A 16,545-nucleotide genomic window follows, 5' to 3' on the forward strand; every position below is an offset into this window, starting at 1 on the left:
GTTGGCACAATTCCCTGTTGTTTCATCATCTCCTTAATAAAATTATGCTCTCAGCATTTTCTTTCTAGAGATTTCTGGGAAGCTCTCATGACCTGACTCTGACACGCGAGCAATTTAATGTCCTAATTGGTTCTTAGTTGGGAACAGTTCTTCTAGCCTGCCTGCTTTTTGGAAACTTCCCAAAGGAATTTTGCTAAGTTTGCAGATTTGTATGTCTCCTATACAATGTCTCTTGGAAGAGTTTCTGCAGGAACTGATGCTTACCAAGCTCTCTATTCAATGTCCTGAAAGATAATACTAGCAATAGCTCTCTCTCATTCTGTGCTTCTGAAAAACTTTCCTTCTGGTTAGTTTTCAAACTGCAAGATCATGGTCTTTGAACAAGCCACCCCTCACTGACTATTCTATTAATTCACTTCCTTGTCTACTTGTTCCTCATTTTGGTGTCAAACAGTCATCATCAGTTCAGGTATGGCTTTCTCAGTTTAGACAGAGGCCTGGCCAGCCTGTCAAGGCAGATGGTTATGTTAAAGAATATGCCTGTGATGGAGGCAACCAAACCCCTGTTTACTCAGAATCATCCCAGCAACCATCAGTCACTTTCTGCAGACAGCTGGGGCCTCCTCTGGTAGAATCACTTCCTGTGGGTTCTTTCCTTGCAAGTTTCCTCCTGCTACATTTCCAGTGAATGAATCTGAAACTCCTTTGCTGGAATCACAGAATCACTGAGGTTGGAAAAGACTCTTAGGATCACCAAGTCAAACCGTAAAGGAAGTTGTAGATTGTTTTAAATGCAAAAATGAAATTGAAACAAAGCTTCCACTCTTGTGTTGACCATTGTGACAACACCTGGGTATTGGAGAAGGCAGCAGCTTTTCTTCCATCTCTATGAATTATGAAGGCAAGGTGCTCTGCATCCCACCCATTTCTGGGGGATGAATTGCCTGCACAACTCTGTATAACCTTACTCCAATCCCATCGGTGTAATGTAGAGAGCAGTTGACAGAGATCTTGTGTCCTGGGCAATTTGGATTTTTATGGTCCACCTGGGTCTTAGAGCCCTGTGCCCTGTGTCCACATGAAGGGGAGTGGCACGTGTACTGCAAGGACACCTAGCAGATGAGGAAATGGGAAGGTTTCGGAGACTCCTCCTAGACTTAGATCGTGCTGAGATGTGCCAAGAGGCACTGGTAGGTCTCATGTGGAAGTGGCAGGCACCTGTAGCCTATAAGCTCCCCAAGGAAGGAGCTAGAGGTGGGAGAGCTGTAGCTGTGGGTGCAGTACCTAATCCCTTTGTGTGGGGTGTTCTGCTGACAGCTCTCATACAGATTCAGTCATCAGTGGGCAGCCTACCCAATCTCTCTGGGGCTGGCTTTTCCCCAGCACTAATAAACTGAGGCAATAATGAGATAAATGCAACCTTGTAAAATTAATTAATGCTCATACATGCTGTAAGTGTAATAAGAGGATATAAAAATGTCACGTCTTGCTGATTCTGATCTTGAGTTGAAAAGGTCTGAGGGTGTATCTTCTATTGCCAAAGTGAGAAAATTAATATTGGTGGCAAAGGTAGATATTCCTGGCTGAGTAGGTATGTTGCATATCTCGGGTTTCCCGTAACGCTTGTAAGACAAATTACGCAATTAACTTAATATGCCTATTTTATAACTCTGTTTCTGTGCACGATATTCTTCCTGATCATTTTAATCGCAGCCGTTAATTTTGCTGTAAACTGAAGAGAGTAAGGAGGTGGAATAACTTTGGAGGACACTCGAGAGACCACTCGCCCTGCCCCTTTGCCACGCATTTAGGAGCTTTCGGGCACCCCCCTCCCCTGAATGCCTGGGGGGGCTCCAGCACAGCCCGGCCCGCTTCCCGCATTCCCGGTCACCGGCTTACGCCGGCGCAGGCGGAGCGGGGGAGGACGAGGGTGGGGAAGGGGCTCGGGGAGGCGCTAGGAGCCGCCGCCGCCGCCGCCACTCGCCCCGGCCCCAGCAAACCCGGAGGCGGCAGAAGAGCCCCGGCAACCCGGTAAGGAGGGGAGACCTCGGGGAGGGAGGAGGGAAGGGAGAAAGGGAGCCTTTTCTCTCCTGCCCTGCTGGTTCCTGCAGGGCTGGCGTGGCGTGCCCGCAACCCCTGCGGCACGGCCACGGCGGGGAGCGGCCGGGCCGCCGAAAGCGCCGGTGCCCCACAGCTGAGGGGCGATGCTGGCAGCGGCGAGGGCCGCGGAGGAAGGGGCGTGAGCCTGCGGCGGGGGTTCACGGGCACACGCGGGGCTGAGTGCTGCCGGGGGTGGCCCGCTCTCCCGCCCCGGCGGTGCCCGGCGGCTCCTGCTGCAGAGCCCGCGGCGCTCAGCCGGCCGGCCCCGCATCCTCCCCCGGTCCGGGCTCGGAGCGGCGGGGCAGGCGCTGCTGCTCCCCGCCTCCCTCCCCCGGCCGGATACACACTGGCACACCCGGAGAGCCACGAGAGGTTTGTTAATTTTATTTGGTTGGGTTTTGGTTTTTTTTTTTTTTCTCCCTTGCTTTTTCTCTTTTCCTCCTTCTCCTTTTCTTTGCCGGGAGTTGCTTGCGTGCTGGGGAGGGTGGGGGGCAGCGCTTTGGAAACAGGAATTGGTCGGAAAAGCGGCGATTGAAGGTAACAACCCGCTAGGGCACGGCGGAGGGAAGCAAAGAAAAAAAAACCCACACCATCCAAAAAGCACCCAGGAAGGTGGTGTGGGGGCGAGGGAGAGGAGCAGGCGACGCTGGAGAGGGAGGATGCGCGGGAGGCGGCGGGGCCGGGCCGGCTGCAGCGGCTGCCGCGGGGCCGTGAGGCTCCGGCGGGGCCGTGCCGGGCAGGTACCGCGGCCGGGGAGCCGCGAGCGGCCGGGGCGGGCCCCTGGCACCGCGCGGTGGCCCGGGGGCAGCGGCGGACCCGGCCCCGCCGGCGCTTCGGCTCTTCCTTGGTGAGTTGAAGCCGGGGTGCGACCCTGCGAACCAGGAGAGGATGTGGCGAGCGGCTCCCGCCCTGCCTCACCGCAGGGTTGGCTCCGGGTACGGGTAAATCATCAGTGCGATGCTATTGAAAATAAAGGAAGATCTAATCTAATTGTAGGGGAGGGTTGCCTTTTTGTTTTCCTGCTGTTAGGCCCATACGTTGTTTTTGGTTTCTTTAATAGAAGTGTGCTATTAGACAGCAATAGAGTTTTAATCATATGAGGAAAGTGCCTTACTCGGAGCCTTGGTGCTGTTTTCTGTCTCTTGACCGGGAAATGACTGGATATCCCTACTGCCCCGCACCCGCAGGGCACCACAAAGATTTAACGCAAATTTTGGTACAGGATCTTGCGAGGATATCCTCAGTTCTCTGGAAACTAGACACATGTGACCTTGCCTTGTCTTATACAGTCCTTTACAGTAATGTTGTTACTCAGAACAATTTGCTTTTACGTGTTTGCCTCGGAGCCTTTTAAGGGCATAACTAGGGAAACAACTAATGACAGACCATTATCTTGCAGGGGGATGCAATAAAACTAAATTTCTGTGTTTTCACCCAGAACTATTGCGCTATAAATTCAGTCAAAAGGCTAGTTTTGCATCTTTATTTAGACTGAGAGTTTGCTATCTCTGAAGGTCATTGCTAGGCTAGAAAAATGTTTCAAAATCCGTATCATCTCTAATGCTGGTTCACTTGAATTTGGAATTTGTATTAAAACAAGTGTATGGTTGAACTATTCGATGATCCCAGAAACATAACAAAATTAAAGGCCTCTCAGAAGCTTCCCATACCAAAGCTCACAGTATCTCGGCTTGTTAGTTTGGAGTGTAGCTTTCTGTGTGTGCTGGCATTCTGGGAACCTTCATCCCCACTTGTTAAGAAGCTGGTGGCACAGAGATCTGCTACTGGAGTTTGTTTTGATTTGCACTGCAGTATCAAAAACATCATTGCTTCCTGCTTACCTGTAATGTTCTTGACTAGAAAAGTGCAAGTTCTGTTCATTACTGAGTTAGGTACTTGTCTTCTGTTTGAAGGAACTACATAGTTAAAAAATTGTACTGATAGTTGATTTAGTAAAGTTATAAAATCCTTGTTGCAATTGAGTGCTTTAATCTCTGCATCTATTGTTTTGTTCTGACAACTTGTTTCTGCATAACTATAGTGTTTTAAAACACTTCCCTCTGTGTTTTGGGGTGTTTGTCTAAGTGAAAGCCACCATCAGTTTCAGTACATAGGTGATAAGAGCTGGGGATAACAAAACTGGGGGGATGGGGATGCATTCACTCAAAGGTATCTGAATTAAACATGAAGCAATAGCAGATTTAGGCCAGCCTTCTACTCTATTTAGAGTATGTTTGAGGATGCATCTGATATTGTAACAAAGCTGCAAATTCTCCAGTTCTTCCAATTCAGGATTCAAGTCTAATCCCTAGGCTTGTTTAAATTATTGGTCGGGAAATGTAGTTTTAAAACATCTTGAAGACCATGTGAGAAAAGGCTGAGTAAATTGAACCCATAGGTTGTCATTTGGGAAAAAAAAAAAGGGAGAAAAAATAAAGAAGAATAATCTAGATATCAACTGCTAGAAAAGTAATAGGAAGTGGACTGTTAACAGAGCACAAAGTTTGTGGCTCTGTTACAGGAGGCAGCTTTGACTGATCAACTTCCTATACCTTCCCCAAAGTCAGTTCAGATCTAACAAACCTGAATCTTGGGGAGTTGGGTGAGTGGGTGATTTGGGAAGGTGTAGGAGTGCTGGCAGGGAGAACATGGATGATGACAGGGCAGAAGGATTGGGACAGGGACTGTTGGCAATAGGACCAAGGGCACAGAAACTGTCATTTGTCTGCATGGTGCAGTACAGAAGATGAACAAGTGGATACTTCTGGATACTGATGATTTCAAGTCAGTGGCAGAGTGTAGATCCTTGCTCTAGAGGAGCAGTCTGCAGAATTAGACTATCACTGGAAAAAAACTTTTCTGTTTTGGTTTTTTTCCCCCTACATTTCACATAGAAAGCTCCTAATTCTGAAGAGTTTGCCAGGTTTTTCCCCAATAGCAAGTCATTTTGACCTATACAAGGGACAGACCATGTGAATAACTCAGTGAGGTGGAGAAAACTGTACTGATGAGTACCTGACTCATCTGGGGACTATTGCTTATCTTACTGTGTTTTTTGGTTTTGCTGTTTTTGGAAGAAAAGATTGAGAATAACAGCTGCAGGGAATAATGTTAGCATTGTCCCATAGTTGCATTATTTCCCATTATTACTATGAGAAACTACAGCATTCTGTTTACCTGAGGGTCCTGAGTCCACAAAGGAGGCTTAAGAAATGGAAGTTTGAATATTGTCCAATGAGATTAAAATGTTAATCTAAATTACTAGGAGTAGTAATGGAAAGAGACAGGCATCACCAGATGTACCTGGAAATAAGGATAATCTGAAGGACGTTCACTTGCCTGGCTCAGGCAGCTGTTTCACAAAGGCAGCCCTTGTTTTGTGAGCTCTTCACCTGTGCTCATGTGGAGCTGCTAAATGTGGGCTCCTGCCTGACCAGGGGGTCAGCCTGCCTGCCTGCCTCACCTCTGGCTACGCATTCCCGACCTCCTGCTTAGGATGGGACTGTCACTCCTGGCCAAATGGAAATCTGCTCTTGTTGTTGCTCTTGGCCTGGTTTTCAGTTGGATGAGTTCCTGGGTCTGACTCAATGCCTGACTAAAACGCGCCGAGGAATCAGCGGAGATCGTGCGCTTGGGGGAAGAGCGGGCTGCTCCCCCTCGCAGCGGGGGATGTTCAGCCTCACGAGCTCGCTTGGTGCTGTGCTGATGCTTCTGCACGGCCTCCAGATTTCATTTGGCTCCTGTGTGGCCAATTTGGAGAGGGAGGTGCGGTGCCTGCCTGTCTCCAGTCACCTGTGTAGACATACCCTTCAAGGGTCTGATGAGCTGAGTCAAAGAGGAAAGTGTATGTCCTTCAAGATAGAACTACAGCAGATGCTTTTTCTTTTTTCTTTACTACAGTTCTTTTCCATTTAGTTTTTGAATGGTAAGCCTCTCTTTCCCATTTTTTAACGCCATCTGAGGTAGACTGTCTGTGGTGTTTTTTGTATTTCTTTTTAAATTCTTTTTTCATAGTTCTTTAAGGCTTTCTTTAGAAAATGGAGCTGTCTTTGAGTGACATGCAGCATTAAAATTACAGCTAACTAGATCTTTACATAACGAAATAGTAATAGTAGGCATGTAATTAATGTTCTGTTGATAATTATTGAAAACTTTCTCCCTCAAATCTGTGGCTACATTTGTTGTTAAAGCATAAGGCATATTGAAGGTTTGGCAAAAAATACCTGTAATTCAGCTATAATTGTGTTCTGTTCCAAGCTTATATTAGCTGTGTTTTGCAAGAGTTGCTTGAATGTGTTTCTCTTTGTGTGTACCTCTGCTTAGGCAGTTTTAAGTGGCTGGAAATTGTATGGGGCTCTGTTCTTCCACCCATGCTCACAGAAAAAGGTATCTTGTGCCTCAAAAATGCGCTGTTGTGTTTGACTCCCAAAGTCTTCTCCCTCCCAAATGTAATTGTGGTGCAGCTCTGCCCATAAAACGTGTATAATAGGTTTTCCTCATACTTCATTTAATTTTTAGCCCTTTATACCAGTATCCATCTTCCAAATCTGCTCTGAGAAGCAGGTGCTTGTCCTCTGTGGTTAACAGAACAAATACAAAGCTTGAGGACTGGTTAATGCATTCAAGAATGGCAGCACTGGTTGCACGCCTGGATACTTGCAATGTGATTTCTAAAGCCATCTTTTGGCCTTGCCTTAATCCAAGCCCAGATCCATGTTTTATTGTGTCCAAAGGTAAGAGGCAGTTTTACCATGGGGTGTTCTCTGGAAACAAATACAAGGTTTTGATTCCAGTTTTGAATGGCCTGTGTTTACCCTTGTAGCAGACTGCTGTTTCTGCAGTGCTGTATGAAATTGGGACTGGCTGGACTGACAGGTCCTTTTTTTGTTTTTTATTTGTTTTCTGTTTTAGCTTCCTGAAAGAAACGATAAACCTAATTGTTTAAAGGAAAGAAAGATTCCCTATTTCATGTAAAGAATAGGGATTTATTTTGCTGTAGATAGTTCAAAAGGACCTTTTCTTATTCAGGGGATGCTGAATATAATTACACTGTAGTGTTACAACCCTCTCTAGAATATTCCTTCAAAAACTACTTTGATAGTGTGAGTGAAATTATAAAAATGTTAATTGACTGCAATTTTGTAAGCAGTGCAATAGATAACAAGAGAAAGGTTCTTACAAAGCTATGCAGTTGTACTGTTTACAGAAATGTAAAACAAGAATAAGTGTTATGTTGATATTGAGTTAATCACTCCTGTTTCTGAGGAAAATCTGAAAAATGGAGATGCTGTGTAGGAAAAGTACCAGCCCTTTTCAGGAGTGTAGCTCCTACCCTACACTTCAGTAAATCCTGAAAGAGGGATTCTTAATTTACTCACAAAATGTGTGGGTATTAACAGAGCAGAGCAGTGTTCTGAAAGGTTCTTTGGAATGGATGTACTGTGGAGTTAATGGCTAAGGTGGTTATAGGTGGTTTTGACAGTAGCCAGAGGTGGCACCATGTAATGATTCATTGGCAGAATAAGAAGTTGTCTGAGTCATCTTTATAGGTGTGCAGTGATAACTCAGAGGAGAGTTACAGCTGACTGGAGCTGGTGCTGTGCTCCAGCTGAGGCAGCATCCCCAAAATGACAGCATGACGCTCGTGGTGTCTCTTTGTCATTAGTGGGTCCTTGCTCCCTGAGCATAAATAGCAATAACTTGGAGAAGGTTGTATCTGTAGAAATCAACATTGCTTTGGCCAAACACACAACACTCATTGGAATTATATTTTTCTGTTACTGCTGTTGTTTACACAAGAAATAATGGTTTTTTGCCCACTTTCTCTGTTTTGAGATGTAATGTGTGCGGTTACGCTTCCCTGAGCTTTGCTCCCATTGCAGTATCGCTCTATGATTAATTGACATGAAGTTATTCACCATTTGTCAAAGTTTGGCTGGGCAGGGTTGCAGCATCTGAGATGCCTCCTTCATCACTAGGGCCTTCAGAAACAGGTGCTGGTGCTTTGAGCAGAGCTCTGGCCTGCAGGCAGGTGTGCATGCCGGGGTTCAGCACTGGAGCGTGCTGTGATGCTCTCTCTTAGGGTACCATCCTCCAGTGTGGTCAGAAGCAAAGTGGTTGTGGTCTGTGGTGAGTGACTGCAAAACCCAGGAGCTCTGCCCACTCTGGTCCTGGCTGGGACCAGCAAACATGGGGGTGGGTTATATCTCGTGTCAGATGGGCACCTGGCTGCTCAGCCTAGTTCTACCGCTTGCGTTCAGCTGGGCTTCTGCAGAGAGGCAAAACCAGTTTGGAGGTGGGACAAAGAACACGAGTGAGTGAGTTTTGCCTGTCCTTTCCTGCCTTTGTGGCGACCAGTGAGATCAGCTGCTGGTTTTCTGGAGTAAGGAAAGAAAAGGAAGGGAACAACTTCTTCTGCCAGTAGCCTGTGGAGCTCCTAGGATGGTGGAGCCAGGGACTGCCGCAAATCTTTTCAAAACCATCTGCTTTTACCACCTGTCACTGCTTATTCACTAACTCGTGGTCATATTGGGCATTAGTATTAAAAATGTTTCTCTGTAAGTACAGAAATTAATAGGTTTCTTCTACAGTCCCCTACTTGGGCTATGGATATATAATGAAGGAGTTTCAGAAGTACTCTGTTGTGAGGGAGAGTGGTGGGAGAAAAAGATAAAAGGACTTGCCTGCCTGACATAAAGCACTTTCTGATGTAGTACATGCACACAGAGCTCTTTTATTTTTGTTATCAGTTGGTCTGAAATCCATGGCATGATTCTGTTTAAACCCAATTTTAAGGACAATTTTGAGGGTGAAATTTTGTTACAGAAGGAGCCCTTAGCAAAACTATTGCATATACTGACATCAGCTTATTCATTGCTTCTAGCTTTAAGTTAAGGAGAACATCAGAGTCCAGGACTGCTTCTAGATTTCCTTTGGCTATTGAATTAAATGTCATTGCTGTTAAGGACCCAACTCCTTTGTTGGACAAAAAATTTTTGAAGAGGCTGAGGCTATTGGTCCCCAGGCCATTAATAAGACACCCAAACTCTCATGTATTCACATTCCTAAATTGAATGTGACAGACAGAATTATACCCTTAGTTAACCCTCAACTCATCCTCGGTGCTTTACTTGTGACCCTGCAGACTGCAAAGAAGCAACCTGCTTGCTTTTCTGATAAAAGATCTGTATAAGCAGCCTTGGAGCTCTGATAGCCATGCAGTATGTGCAGTAGATTCTTCTTTATTCCTGTGACTGCAGCTGGAACTTCTCAGCCTAGCTCTTTACATGCCCTGTGATCCTTTCTCCAGTAATGTACATTATTACTTTGATGTGGTTCTGCTTCTACTTCCCTGTGGAGCCCTGCTGCAGGAAGAAATGAAATCTCAGGTCAAGATGTTACAGACACTGAATGACGCTGGCTTCTACCAGTGACCTCCTTTGAGTCCTCATTGCTGCTATCTTCATTAGGTACTCCAGAGCAATACATTCCTAGTACAGAACAAAATGTCAGTGGTCCCCTCTGCACTTCTTTGTGCCTTTCTTTGCATCTGAAATAAAGTTGATGACACTTGCAGAGAGGAGAGGGCGAAGAGCCCAGGGGGTACCAGGGTGTTTGTGTCATGCTCTGTTGTGTGTAGCAAAGCAACCATCAAATCTTGCACCTAGATGTGCTCAAACCTTCCAGCTCAGTGGAAAACCTCTGTGGTTTTGCAGATAACCAGTAACATTTGCCATAATACTGTCTAGCTATGGTTTTAATTTTTCCATATTCTTACATTTATGTTCAGTGGCTACTGCCTTGTCCTGTGCATCCTCAAAGCAGCCAGTGGGTTTCTGCTATACTTGAATTCAAGGTTTCAAGGTACCCCAAACAATACGTTGATTTGAAGGGAAATTCTGGATCTTGATTCATTTCTCAGTTAATATTTTTTTTCATTTCCCCTGTTTCCTAATCTCTGTGTCCTTTCTCAGGCATTTTGTTTTGTTCCTTTGCCTAGTTCTGCTATCACTTTACTCAGCTGAGAGAGCTCAGACTGTGTCCACAAAGACTCATTTCCTGCCTGAGATGTATCCCTTCACCTTTGTTTTGGCCTATTCCTGACCCCTCATTCTTCTGTAGTGTCAAGCAGACTGCTAGCTGTGTATTAATCTCTTTGGCTCAGCGTAGAATTGAACCCATCTCCACCGAGTTCTAAAGCTGTCTGTATTTACACTAAAATAAGTGCTTTACAGGCTCCTGTCTCAAATCCTGCTGTTTGCTACAGGGTCCAAATCAAGAGATGTTGAGATGTTGAGTTCCTGGTACTAGAATGCTCCATACATGGGGCCTCAGGTGTTTCGGCCCAGCATTTTTTTTTCTGCTGGATGTTTGTATTGGCCCATATACAGCTGAGATTGTTTTTCTGCCATTGGAAGCACTGAATTTTCCACCGAGAGAAAGCCTATCGCTTTAGTTGGCTTAGGGGTTTTCAAGAACTGATTAGGCATTGCTTGCTGCTGATGAACTTGTCCACGGAGAGTTCCCAGCAAGCAGATCGAGGAGAAGGTGGAACTGTGTGCTTTGTGCTTCCAAGATGATGTGATGACAACCCACCCATATTTTAAAGATGAGATCTCTGGACTCTGCCAACACAGTAATACTGTTGAACCAACCACATACGCAAAGCTAAACTGTGATCTGGCAGCAAGTCAGTCACAGCCTACAGATGCATTCGCTGCTCATACTATTCCACTTGGACAGGGGGTGTGTGTCTTAATTCTCAGGTTCCTCTTGGAAACCTTTGCCTGTCAATGCTACATTTACTGCAGCATTGGTTTTCAAGTAATGAATATTTGTGCTTCAGTAGTCACCCCTCTGCTGGTGAATCATCAACAGGCTGAAATTGCATTAATACTGAACACATTTCTGTCACCTTTTCTGGAAGGATATACACAGGAGGACCGATTGCTTTGTTCTTGAAGTTCAATATGATTTTAAACTTCCAGTCTTAAAGGTTATAGGTTGGCACATTTAGCTGTTGGTATTTAACCTTAAAAATTAGATAAGCTTGTTGAAAAAAAGAAAAAAATAATATGCAATGCCAGAGATTCCATTGCTGGCAATAGATTGCATCTTTAAAGATGGGGAAGTTCTTGCCTTCTGAAGCGACATAATCTGCATTTATCAAAACCCAACTCCTCTGCTTGTCACTAACATTTAATTTCCCTAGCAGCCTAGGTAAGTCTTGTTCTGGGAGATGAAGTAAGGTGATCTGGAGCCCTTCATAGGAACTTGTTTCTGATCTGAGATTCGTGTGTTCAAAATGTTAGAACAGTCACAATACTGTCTTTCGTTAAATGACAGGGTGCCTTCAAAGAGAGTAGTTCTCTTATTTTTCTACATACGCCTACACTGAGTGTGACTAATGTGATTGTGACTGTGAGCCCTTAAATAAAAAGTGGAATTCTAGAAGTAGGTCTCATAGCATTCCTAGATACAGAGCAGGAAACTTGTGCCTTGTCTCCTGGGTAAGAAGAGTAAGCTGAATTTATTACATCTGATTGTTGGAATTTAAGACAGTAGGATTTGGGTTTGTGAGATGCATGCAAGTCCTCATGTGGATTTTTACTCTAAACGTATCATTTTCAGTGTGTTGTCTGTATTATCACTCTAGAGTAGCATTGGTAGCATTTGGTGCTTTGCTCCATGCAGCTTTGTAAAAATATCACCCAGTACTGCTGACTCATTTATAAAATAAAACGGGCACGTCCTTGCACTTATTTTTTCTTTTTTTCTGTCTTTCAGACTTCAAAAATCTTACCTGCTATGTGCAACCTTATGTCCTTTCCATGCAAAATATAGTGCCCAAAATATCCTGTGTGAGATGCTTTTTATCTAAAGTGCTCATAATTGCTAGCAGTAGCTTCCTTTAAATCATGTACAGAGTTTTCACTGGAGTGTCCCATAGGTAGATGGATTTTTATTCTCTACAGTGCTGTGCAAAAATCTTAGAAAACAAGAAAGTTCCACTTGCACTAATAGAGATATTGCATCTCTTTGGTAATTGTTATGAAAGTTCAGGAAGATTAAGGCCAGGAAAATACAGTAAGGATAACTAATTTCGTGATGAAAAGGTCATACTTCATTGCCTTAGCTTTTTAAAATGCCATGTTTTTCATAGTTTATGGAAATTTACCTTCGTTCCTTTAAAAAGCAAATTCTGATGGAATCTGAGTGCACTAGTAGGATAAAATATATAAATTTTCTATTTTCATTGTCCTCCTATTCGTAAGTTGTAAACCTACAACTGTAGAACTCTTTTTTTCTTTTTTTTTTTTTCTTTTTTTTTTTTTCTTTTTTTTTTTTTTTGTTTGTGTTTAGTGTTTCTTCATTGATTAAATAATTTCTTTAATAATAAATATCTGGTGTAGTGTTAGCAAGGGAACATATGTTCTGCTGTTTTAGCATAAACATGAAAGTTCTATTAATATTTCTCCACCAGAATTTCATGCTACAAGAACAAGATATGCTGGGCCACGGGTGCCGTGGTCTCTATCCTCTTGAGAATGTTTTCTGCCAGAACACAGTGATTTTACTGGTCCAGTAAGTCTGCACTTCTTGTTTACTCATACACTCGTTGGAGATGTGCATTTTCTGCGTAAGAGTGTGGCATTAGTACTTGAAAGCAAAGGGAACATAGCAAAGCACACGAGTGATGCTCCGTGGTACAAAGTATGTGGAAATTAGGTAAATGTGGTAGATTTGAAATCAGATACCAAGGTCTGCCAGTGTGCCACAGGCTGAATGAAGAGGAGCAGGGTAGTGCTTTGTGCTTGTGTTTTCCACTTCACTGTTAACAAAGAACATGAGATTAACTCTGCTCTGCCCTGTGATGCACATCTCCGATGCTGTGTGCAGTTCTGGGCTCCTGGAGCGGGGCCAGCAGAGGCTGAGGAGATGATTTAGGGCCTGGAGCATCCCTGACAGGGAAAGGCTGAGGGAGCTGGGGCTGTCCAGCCTGGAGAGGAGCCCCAGCTGAGAGGGGCCCTCAGCCCTGGGTGTCCCTGTGTGCAGGGAGGGCTCCGAGCAGGGCCCAGGCTCTGCTCCGGGGGGCCCAGCCATGGCACCAGAGGAACGGGCAGGGACTGATGCCCAGGAAATTCCACCTGGACAGGAGGCAGAACTTCTTCCCTGGGCAGTGGCTGAGCCCTGAACAGAGACCAGAGAGGGTGTGGAGTCTCCTCACTGGGGATATTCCAGACCCCTCTGGGCACAATCCTGTGCTGTGTGCTCTGGGATGGCCCTGCTGGAGCAGGGAGGTGGGACCAGCTGCCCCTCTGTGCTCCCTTCCAGCCTGACCCATCCTGGGATTCTGTAACAGAGTGTATGGAGTAGGGAGCAGTGTTCAAAAACTGTATACGGTGGAAATGGCTTCCCTTCTTTTGTTCTGAATGCTGAGAATTGGCAATAGCACAGTGGGCTTTGTCTGAAGAGCTCTGGAAATGCTGCCATTAGGCAGCATTTGGGTCCTCTTGTTTCTCAACTCAGAAACAAGTAGTGACAAGTCTGCAGCAGATTGTAGGTCCCTGATAAAGTCAGAGGAAAGGGTAGGTAGCAGTCTTGCACTGAGCATTCAGGAAGGTAACCTGGCTGATCTGTCAAGACAGCAGTGAGATTCTTTAATGTCAGTGAAGGGGAGTCTCACTGGGTCTCCATTGTTCCCCTGGAGGAACCACATCCTAGCAGAATCCATATGGAATCTAGTAATTTTAATCCTGTTAAGTAAGTATAAGGTCATGTGTCAGAAAGGTGAGTTACTCTTTTTCTTCATTCCTTCAGTTACTTTGGAGATACTATGAAGGGAAGGGTTGAAAATTTTCTTTGTCCTGTGGGCATTTCTCAGCTCTCTGTTCTTCTCCCTTAATCAGTGTTTGGAGGCTTAGTACTCTGAATGTTTAGGTTCTCTTCTTTTTCATATCACTGGCTACTTGTGAGAAGCACTTTTTGGTAGATGGCTGCTCATGGAGCTTGAGGGTAGAGCCCTTCCCTGTTTTATAAGGGTGAGGTGAGTATAAATACTGTGTCCTCAGAGCCCAAGCAGTGTGGGATTGAGTTCATGGGCAAGAGGTGGCCTGTCTTGCAATTTGACCCACCAAGCAAGAGGCATGATATGTTCTTGTTCCAAATACGGTTTTGTACAAAAGCGAAGATTGACTAGGAGATCTTAAATAAGCAGTGCAGCACAGGAAACAGAATATTTTATTGCTCAGAACTGCTTTAAAAAGCTGGTTATGTTCAAATCCATCAGGCTGGATGGGATTGATGCCAGGGTGCTGGAAGACATAGGTGATGCAGTTGCAATTCTGCAGTTGCAATTCTCTATGAAAATAAATCAGAGAGGTCCCTGAAAACTAGGGAAAGGCTCTATTATTACACCCATCTTTAAGAAGAGAAAGAAGGGTAGTTCAGGGATAGTCAGCCTTCCACGATCCCTGGAAATATTATGTATCATGTCTTCTGGGAATTTGTTTCCAAATATGAGAAGAATGAGAAGGTAGTCAAGAATAGTTGACCCAGGTGTACCAGGCACAAGAAGCATTTGACAAACCTGAATGCCTTTTGTAATTAAATCACCAAATATGTAGATATGGGCATATTGGTCGCTAAATTCTTTGCTGTGAGGGTGGTGAGGCACTGGCATGGGTTGCCCAGAGAAGTTGTGGATGCCCCATCCCAGGGATGGAACTCGTAGCAACCTGGTCTAGGGGAAGGTGTCCCTGCCCATGGCAGGGGGGTTTGGAACTAGCTGATCTTTAAGGGCCTTCCAAACCAAACTATCCTGTGACTCCAGTGAGGTTTTTGTTATCATCTCTCATTGAGGAAGCTGTGCAAGTATATGGATTGTTAGATTAATTGAAAATTGTGTGGGTATCAGAGTTCAAGGTGTAGTCTCCAATGGCTCAGTGTCTCATTGGAGACAAATAGCAAGTGGCCTGTGAGGGATTGGGCTAGCAATGTCACCTCTCTGTTAATTATCTGGATGGTGAGATGGAATGCGAAGAGAAAAGTCACAGATCACATTAAATTGGCAGGAGAGAGAGTTCAGTACACCAAGTGGTAGAAATGCAATTCAGCTGGATCTTGGGAAGCCTGAGATTTGGCCAACAGAAACCTATTGAAGTTCAGTGAGGATAAACATGAAGTTCTGTGCCCATGCAGATCATCTCCTTGCAGCAACATAGTCTGGGAAGCAACTGGCTGAACAGAACATTTGTGGGAAAGCTATGGGATATGATGATTGCTGCCAAGTTGGAAACGAGTTAGTGATGCATTTTCATTGCAAATAAGGCAAACAGCATAGTGGTCTCCGTGGCCAGCAGGTTAGGGGAAGTAATTGTCCTTCCCAGCACTGCTGAGTACTCTGGTTCTTCAGTCAGTCAGTTCCTCAAATGAAAACACAATGTTTAGAAGATGGAGAGAGGACTACCAAGGTGATTCTGAGCCATGGGAGCCATAAGTAATGAGGAGAGATTAGGGTCCTTGGGCTGTTTTAGTCTGGCAAAAAAAGAGGCAAAGGGGCAATCTTACAGAAGCCTGTAGCTTCTTGAAGACAAGTTCTGATGACTATGGAGCTTGTTAGTGGCAGATCGTAGAAACAAGGAACAACTGTCACAAATTGCAGCTCAGACTGGCCATTAGGAAAAAGTTTTTCACCACTGAGTAGCACAAGAGTTTTAACATGCTACCCAGACAGGTGGCGGAATCTTTCCTTTGAGGTTTTCAAAAGACTCAGCTGGACCAAGCTGTGAGAGACCTCATGTAGCACTGATGAGAGTCCTTCTCCAAGCAGAGAACCTAACTGCTGATCTGCAAAGAATCACAGTGGGGGGTTTTTGTGTTTTTCTATGATTCTGCCCAGGACATCAGGGCTGTGCAATGCAGAGGAAGAATTTTGTATGGCTGTGACGTTTCCTGTGTGCACAAGCGTGAATCTGGAATGGTGGACAATGGAAGTCCTTCTATAAAGATTTCCTCCTTACTGTCAGCTTGAAATGTGCCCATGTACTCTGCATGCACCCATGTGCTCATACAGAGTCCTTAAGTATGAGATGTGGGTTTATATTGCTTAGCCATTTTCAAATTTTCTGTTCTTTTGACATGCCTTGGGAATAAATACCACAATGTTCACATGACTATAGGAAGCCAGGTAATTTGTATTTAATCTGAATTATTTCATTTGAATTATTTATTGAGCATTGCATTTATTGTAGTCGTTGCTTCTCTCTCTGTAGGTGTTCTAGGAGCTGTAGAAATGTATAGAAATCTGGTTTTGAAACTTAATTTGCCAAAAGTAAGAGAGAAAGAGACGTGAGAAAATCAGCTGTCAGAATCATAATAGATCTGTTTTTATAGATCAGTGTTGATGATTGAGTTGATCCTTGTTTTAAGGACTGACTGTGATTG

The 16,545-nt window shown here is 44.6% G+C and overlaps 1 protein-coding gene across 2 annotated transcripts in view; it reads left to right on the forward strand.

Annotated features, from left to right (window-relative positions):
- Nucleotides 1-1,931: 1,931 nt before the first annotated feature.
- Nucleotides 1,932-16,545, forward strand: part of FAR2 (fatty acyl-CoA reductase 2) — a 123,517-nt gene continuing 108,903 nt past the window's right edge. The window contains exon 1 of one of the 2 annotated variants that reach the window (XM_048300997.1): nucleotides 1,932-2,031. The gene's annotated coding sequence lies outside the window, so the exon portion shown is untranslated. Of the gene's footprint in view, nucleotides 2,032-2,366; nucleotides 2,473-16,545 lie in introns of those variants that run through there. The other variant, XM_048300996.1, reaches the window with a different exon arrangement.

Source organism: Corvus hawaiiensis, chromosome 4 (genome assembly GCF_020740725.1).
Source record: "Corvus hawaiiensis isolate bCorHaw1 chromosome 4, bCorHaw1.pri.cur, whole genome shotgun sequence".
Lineage (NCBI taxonomy): Eukaryota > Metazoa > Chordata > Aves > Passeriformes > Corvidae > Corvus > Corvus hawaiiensis.